The 8,303-nt window shown below is 40.6% G+C and overlaps 1 pseudogene; it reads right to left on the bottom strand.

Moving 5' to 3' along the window:
- Positions 1-351: 351 nt before the first annotated feature.
- On the bottom strand, positions 352-6,072 carry LOC124249679 (charged multivesicular body protein 3-like; annotated as a pseudogene).
- Between the last annotated feature and the right edge of the window lie 2,231 nt (positions 6,073-8,303).

The following is an 8,303-nucleotide window of genomic DNA, read 5'->3' as shown; positions in this document are numbered from 1 at the left end:
TCAAGTGTTAAAGCAGAAATTTATTAAAATGTATTTATAAAATGTTTTACAGACCAAAAAAATGTACAAAGTCCTCAACATTCAAGCAATCAACTCTATTCTCAGAAGTGCTTTGAGAGAAGACAGATTTCTTTGCCCTCTCCCTAAAAAGATACTTCTGTTTATATTCCTGCAAATGATGCATTTATTACACTACCTCTTATAAGAACGATCCCCTTGAGATCCCAAAATCTCTGCAGAGAGTAAATATATTAGCAAAGAATCTCTTCCACAATGCAATGCCCCATCACAGAGGCATAATGTAAAAGACACATTAAATGGTGGTTGCATCAGAGAAGTGTGTATAGCCAGTCAGTAGGCTACGAGAAGAGCCTGAGGGCCTAGCTGGGCAGGCCTTAACTGTGGAGCATGGCATAGCCTACAGGGCCTCTCCTCATCATCTGAGGTGGCCATTGCTCCTGGAAGTTCAGTCTCCAGAAGTATGTCGGTCACATTACTAGGTGGTCTTCCCGAGGCCCCTGCTAAAATTTCAAACAGAATTTTATCAATTTCCATTTCTGCTGCTTTTTCCGTATCGTCCTGATCACGCATCCTTTTTAAAGTGTTCTCTAACATCTCTTTAACTTATACATGATGGCTTGAATTTATGGGATCTTCACAAGACTCTGAATGGCCTTCATTGCTTCTGTGCTCTTCTGCAGGGAATCAGCCACTGGGAAACCATCAGCTGGTTCTTCATCCCCGTGAGCATGGAGTTCATGCTAGCTTTGAATGCATAAACTTTGCTCACAGTCTTCCTTGACCTGATCATCTCCTTGGCCAGAACCACACAGACATCCTGTCGGTCCTTCTTGACAGCATCTCTTACAGAGAGTTTCATGTTTTTTCTTCTGTTTGGATACCTCTTATTTGCCTGCCAAAAACTCTCATTTGCTATCTTAATCAACAAAATTAACACACACAAATCCATTGCATTTCTATACACTAAGAACTATCTGGAAAAGAAATTTTAAAAAACCCAGGTTTATGATAGCATCAAAAAGAATAAAAATACTTGGGAATAAATTTAACCAAGGAGGTAAAATATCTGCACACTGAAAACTACAAAACGCTGATGGTAGAAATTGAAGAAAACACAAATAAATGGAAAGATATCCCATGTTCATGGATTGGAAGAACTGATATTGTTAAAATGTCCATACTACTCAAAGTGATCTACAGATTCAATGCAATCCCTATCAAGATTCCAACGGCATTCTTTACAGAAATAAAAAAGAAAATCCTAAAATTTGTATGGAACCACAAAAGACACTGAATAACCAAAGCAAACTTAAGAAAGAAAAACAAAGCTGGATGCATCACACTTCCCGAATTCAAATTGTATTGCAAAGCTATAGTAATCAAAACAGTATGGTACTGGTATAAAAACAGACACATAGACCAATGGAACAGAATTGGTCTGGATTCTCAAATCCAGAAATAAACCTATGCATATATGGTCAATTAATAGTTGATAAGGGAGCCAAGAATACATGATAAGGCAATGATAGTCTCTTCAATAAAGGTGTTGAGAAAATTGGATTTCACATGCAAAAGAATGAAACTTGACCGTTATCTTACACTACTTACAAAAATTAACTTGAAATAGATTAAGACTTAAATGTAAGATCTAAAGCTGTAAAAGTCCTCGAAGAATCATAGTGGGTAAGCTCCTTGACATTGGTCTTAGCAATGATTTTTTGGATTTGACAACAAAAGCACAAGCAACAAAAGCAAAAATAAATAACTACATCAAACTAAAAAGCTTCTGCACAGCAGACGAAATCAAAAAAATGTAAAGACAACTTACAGAATGGGAGAAAATACTTGCAAATGATATATCTGATAAGGGGTTAATGTCCTGAATATATAAGGAACTCACACAACTCAACAGCAAAAACAAAAAACAAACAAACAAAAACACAAATAACCCAATTGAAAATGAGCAAAGGACCTAAATAGACATTTTCCCAAAGAAGATACAGAAGTGGCCAACAGGTTCATGGAAAGGTCTATTACTTTCATCACATCACTAATCATCTGGGAAATACAAATCAAAACCACAATATCACCTCACACGTGTTAGAATGTCTATTATCAAAAAGACAAGAGATAACATGTGCTTGCGAGGATGTGGAGAAAAGGGAACATTTGTACATTGTTAGGGCAATATAAATTGGTACAGCCACTATGGAAAACAGTACAAAGATTCCTCAAAAAATTAAAAATAAACTACCACATGATTCAGAAATTCTACTTTTCAGTATACATCCTGAGGAGGAAGTGAAATCACTGTCTTAAAGAGATATGTGCACACTCATGTTCATTTTAGCATTATTCACAATAGCCAAGACATGAAAACCACCTGTGTATCCACTGACAGGTGAATGGATAAAGAAAATGTGAGACAGATAGATAGATAATGAAATACTATTCAGCCATAAAAAAGAAGGAAATTCTGCCATTTGCGACAACATGGATAAATCTTCAGAGAATTATGCTAACTGAAATCAGAGAAAGACAAATACTGTATGATGTCATTTATATGTGGAATCCCAAAACACCAAACTCATAGAAACAGAGAGTAGATTGGTGGTTGCCAGGGGTGGGGTGGGGGGAAGGGTGAAGGTAGTTAAATGGTACAATCTTCCAGTTTTGTGATGAATGATTATTGGGGACCTAATGCACAGTATGGGGACAATAGTTAACAATGCTGTACTGTATGCTTGAAAGTTGCTAAGAGAGTAGATCTTTAAAGTTCTCACCACAAAAAAACATGTTAACTATGTGAGGTGATAGATGTGTTAACTAACCGTATTTTGTAATCATTTCACAATATATACATATATCAAATCATCACATAGTACACCTTAAACTTACACAATGTCATATGTCAATTACATCTCAATGAAGATGGAAAAAATTCAAATGAATATAAACAAGGGGGAAAAAAGAAAGCAGAAAATCAATAAGGCAAGAAAGCAAGAGATATATTCCATATATAAGTCTGTACCTTTTCCAGGACAAGGTGACAGGAGCCAGAGAGCTTGCTATTCCTCTCCATGACCTCAAACACAAATAACATATTACAAGTCATCTCCTCTGAGAGACCAGAGAATCGCTGCCTCCAACAGGAACTGGATTCCCCACTAATCTCTGAGACTGTACATTTTTGAAACTATTCCTAACAAATCATTGAATTAATTTCCTTTTTATTTCCTTATGAGAAAACCAAATTACTAATATTACCAAAATGTTCTCCCTCACTGGAAAATCCCCCTGATTCTAGTGTTTGAGTTTTTATGACTCCATTTGGAGTTGGCTTGAGGAGATGTGATTTTTTTTAAAAGACGAAATATTCAGTACTAAAGTCGGTCTAAGCATTCTACTCTCTGTAGGCTAATATAAGCATTTTTTTCATTCTCAGTTCCTTCTCTCATCTTTTATTCACCCTCTGCTTTCATAGTGCTACTTTCCATACAGCGTTTTTCATCTTCAAAAATGTTTACAGACTTTTCAAAATAAATCTTGGTCTCCCAAATACAAACCCTGGGGCTCAGATGGACCATTTGGGGGTAACTCTTCAGCCCCACACCGAAGGTCAAAACTTTACAAACAGCGCTGGCTTTACAGGCTTCTCTGAGTACAGGTGACAGGAGATGGGGCTTGCAGATAAAGGATTTCATTTCCCCCTCTTTCTTCATCTGCTCGGGCTGCTATAACAAATACCACCACGACTGTGTAGCTTAAACAACAGGAATTTATTTTCTTGTAGTTCTGGAGGTCGGGCAGTCCAAGATCAAGGTGCCAGCCTCTTCTGTTTCTGCTGAGAGCTCTTTCGCGGCTTGCAGACAGCCACACTCTCGCTGTGTTCTCACATGATGGAGAGAGAGAAGGAGCTCTCTGGTGTCTCTTCTTATTAGGACACTAATCTTCTCAGAGCAGGACTCCACCTTTACAACCTTGTATAACCTTAATTACTTCCTTCCTCCATTACAGTCACATTGGGGGTTAGGGCTTCAACATATGAACTGGGGGTTGGGGGGCGTGGGGAGGAGGAGATGATTCAGTCCATAGCATCCCTGAAAAAGCTGTACTACAAAGTCAAAATGGACAAAAACACAGCAGATGTCCATTTCTTTAAGTCAATTACCCAGAGGCAGAAATTAACTATGAAAAAGACTTAGCAAGTTGTATCATCCACCACTACTCCTTCTGCCACTTGGGAGTCGATACCACTTTCTTTCATGCTTCAAAGCACTTTAGGAGGGTTCTTTTGCTCTGTTGAGTTCTGACTCTACAACCTTGGTACCTGACACTGTCTGGGAGCTTTAGAACAGACTACATGTGCTCCTTCCGCCCGCCGTGCACACCTCCCTCTCCACTGCAACAGCTAAAAACCTTTTCATGGGACAAGCACCTCTCCTTGGGTGCCTTCCATTTTCTCTGTCTTCTCTGGGGGCCCACGTGCCATGCTTCTTTATCTCAGGCTGAAATCTCCACTTTCACCTCTCTTGCAACCCTCCTAGATGTTGGAGACCATCCGATCCCTCTGCAAAGTGCCATCCAAGAGCTGGCTACCTGGTCCACTGCAAATCACTGATCCTTGGCCTCCCAGCTCTGTGTAACGCATCCACAACCAGCCTCTGCTGGCACAGGAGAGCTTTGCCTCCTTCTGTGTGGTCTGCCTTGCAAGCAGAGCTGTACTAGGCTCTGATTTAAGAGGGCTTCTCCATCTTGGTGTGATCTTCCACATCCATCACTATAGCAGAGTGGAGGTGGCTGGTTTGGTTACAGGAAGTGTCATTGGATGCCTGCAAACTCCTCATCTTCTCCAGGCCCCCTTTCCTGCAGGGAGCTGAGAAAATCTGAATCCCTGCGATCTGATTGGATGATGAGAGAGTCTGGCTGTCAGTCACTCCTCCCAGGATTAAGGGAACTGCCTATTGGAGCTTTCCCTTTGGTTCCTGGCATGGAGCCGCTCACAGTTAACCCTGTCATTGATTCTGTAATTCTGTGGACCCCTTTGGAGGAGATAAAACTATGCTCAGGATATGGTAGTTATAATGTGTTGGGTCACTGTTAGATACTTTTCCTAAAGAACACACTATAAAGGAACAGGAAGCATGAGGAAAGAACATAGGAGATCTTAAAATGGAGAGGTGCTTTCATTCTTCTCTTTACTGCCTCTAAAGAAAACACATACTCACTCACTCACTCACAGTTTCTATCCATACCATCAAATTAACTTCATATTTTTCCTTCTTTCTCTCTCTGCCCCTCTCCCTTTTCTCCCTCTCTCTCCCCTTTCTTATTTCCTGCCTTCCTCCCATGGCCTCAGACCAATCACCAAGTGCTTGCTCTATATGCTATAATCTGCTTGTTTTGCATAATTTTTACTAAAGTTATACTCATACAAAATCTAAGTGCTGAGGCAAGAATTAAAATGCAATCAGTTAAAGAAACATCTTAAGTGGACATCCCCTTAATTCAACATTTTATTTCTTTTTAAGGAAACACATTACATTTAAATCAAGTCTGTAGTGCCAGCATGTGGTTTAATGGTCTTGGAGTCTGTGGTCTGGGTGGAATCCCAGCTCCTCCACTCCTAACTGTGACCTTGAACAAGTTACTTAGGTTCTCAAAGGCTACACTTCTTTACCTCTAAAAATGGTGATAAGAACACTAACTCCTTAGGCTATTGTGAGGCTAATATTAATCAACACACACAAAGCACTTCTAAAAGGGCCTGGCATCCAGTAGGTGTTTAACAAATATCACACATTATTATTATATTAGGCTTAAGTTTTTTGGAATACCTGTTATGTGCCTAGAACTTTGCTAGACAGGTGAGGTGTGTGGAACATGCTAGTTACTGTTGACTGACTTGACTTCTTCTTGAATTGCTTAACCCAGGTGAGTTTTTCAGAGTGGTATGGACAAAGCCTTGCAGGGCACCCACGGGTACCCCAACTGTGAGGCACGGGATACCAGAGTCTCTGAGATATCATTGTTATGACGGGTGGCTGTCATTTTGAGCATCTGGGATTTCTTCCAATTGCATTTAAGAATCCTCATGAAAACCTGGTAGAGAACACTGTGCAATAATCTCTCCTCGTGAAGCAACACTGTGATGTGCTTATAAAAAATAATGGACTTTAATATAGCTACACCTTCCCATTATTTTCAAGGGCAGCCTTGATTCCTTCTATCTTTCCATGTTACAACCAGGAGGAAGATAACTTCACCCAGCCTCCTCAAAGTGTAACCCCGATTACAGTGGTCTAGGAACAGTAGGAAAGCAATAAATGCTTGTTGAGTGCAACCATTAGTCTCGTAGGCAAACTGAGGCCACACATTTCCAAACGAACCAGGGAATCATTCATTGTTTCTCTGTCCCGATGCTCCTCCCGGAAGATGGCTCATATGCTTGCTTCCATCTCAACATTCCTTCTCTGGTAGAACTCCTCTTGCACTCCCTCAGTGATTGCTTCAATATGCAGCAAGAAGTGCAGTCCAGGCTGCCTCTGGGCCCCCTGGTTCTGCTCAGGAATATTCACACCAACACATCAGCTACCTCCTCACTGATATACATCACATCAGAACAACTGCCTACCAATGGATAGGCCATTGGTCTCTCAAGGGTTTAGAAAAATGAACAGTAGCTTCTTCTTTCAAAAATATCAGGGACTCTTGGCCAAAGGTCATGTTGAAATGCTTCTTGACAGATAGGCTCTATAGGCAATTAACCTTCCTTCCCTCCGAAACTACCGTTCCTCACATCTGCCAAGTTGTGCATATTCACAGAGCACTCTAACACCAGTCATTTCATTTCATCTTCACAGCTAGCAGGTACATCAAGCAAGACGTGCATATCAATATTAATGATAATGATAATAATTGCAATAACAAAAACTTTTATCGAGAGCTTACTTGGTGCCAGTTACTGTGCCAAATGCTTTGTATGGATTAGCTTGGTTGTCATTACAACTCTGATTATCCCTGCTGACAAATGAGGAAACCAAAGCTCAGAGAGAGAAAGTAACTTGTTCCCATTTTACAGATGGGAGCTCTGGTGATTAGCCCCAGCGGTATTCCCAGGTGTAGAACCAAGCTCTCCAAGGCCCCTTCTAAGGCACCATGATGTTTTTCAGCATCTCCAAGTCACACATGGGGTCTGAGACCATTTTGGTGCTGTTTGGGGGTTCCCTGTCCCAGCCCCAAAGCGGTCAGTCACAGTGGTCAATCAGTTGTGCTTGCAGGCCACGGTTTGTGCACAGACACAAAGATATCTCATAACCAAAGGCAAAGGGCATGATCCCAGTTGGAAATGACTAACAGGGATCCTTTGCTTCTGAGGCAAGAGCTTGAATCTACAACTAGTTACCGCCAGTTCCACTGGCATGCTGTCTACATAATGCAAACCATGGCATTTGGCAATGGCTCTTAAATTTGGCACACTGTACACTCCTCCTGGACCCACGAGATAACATAACCAAATGTTTTCTGATGCTGTAAGAAATGAGTGTTTTGCAGGTAGGAGGAAATGCAAATATCATCCCTACAGGGGGCTTGCTCCATCCAATCCCAAGGGCAAAATGGCTCACTCCCTCCCAACCCTTCAAAAGGTTAAATGTGAGCAAGGGCCCAGATAAACGGTCACAATGCAAACAAAGTCATGTAAATAAATGCATCTCTGATCTGTGCGGGCTGGGGATGCCAAATATACCATCTGCACCGTTTCTCATGATGAGTTAATTTTTTTTTTCCTGCATGTCCCAAGCAAAGAGAAGATGACCATGTTTATGCAGACCAAGGCATACATCATTTGACATTCCTGGAAATTTTTTTGTAAATTTCAGATCCACAGAGAATCAGTAGCATTTGTGTTTTTCTAGGTTAGGTTGAAGTTGGAAGAAAGAAAGGATCTCAATAGAAAGCAATTGGGCTTATGTGCAGGGCATGAGAGAGTACTTGCAATTTATTGTGATTTTTAGTGGGTTCTAGTTGCATCTGCAGTCTAAGACTCCTCATCATGTCCATTCATTCATTCACTTAGCAAAAGCACTATTTGCATCTAATTACGTTGGGAGCTGTGTTAGGTGTCATGGATGCAAACATAAGTGAAATGTGATGCTCGACTTGCAGGGACATTCCTTGTGCCACGAGAATTTGCTTGGCACAATTTATGGATAACTTCTTGAAAACCAAAAACTAATAGTCTGTAATCAGAATCACATGTGGAGCTCCTTAAAAATACAAGT

Source organism: Equus quagga, chromosome 13 (assembly GCF_021613505.1).
Source record: "Equus quagga isolate Etosha38 chromosome 13, UCLA_HA_Equagga_1.0, whole genome shotgun sequence".
In the NCBI taxonomy this organism is placed as follows: domain Eukaryota; kingdom Metazoa; phylum Chordata; class Mammalia; order Perissodactyla; family Equidae; genus Equus; species Equus quagga.
The sequence above is the reverse complement of the archived record's forward strand: the minus strand, read 5'-3'. Positions and strand labels throughout refer to the sequence as shown.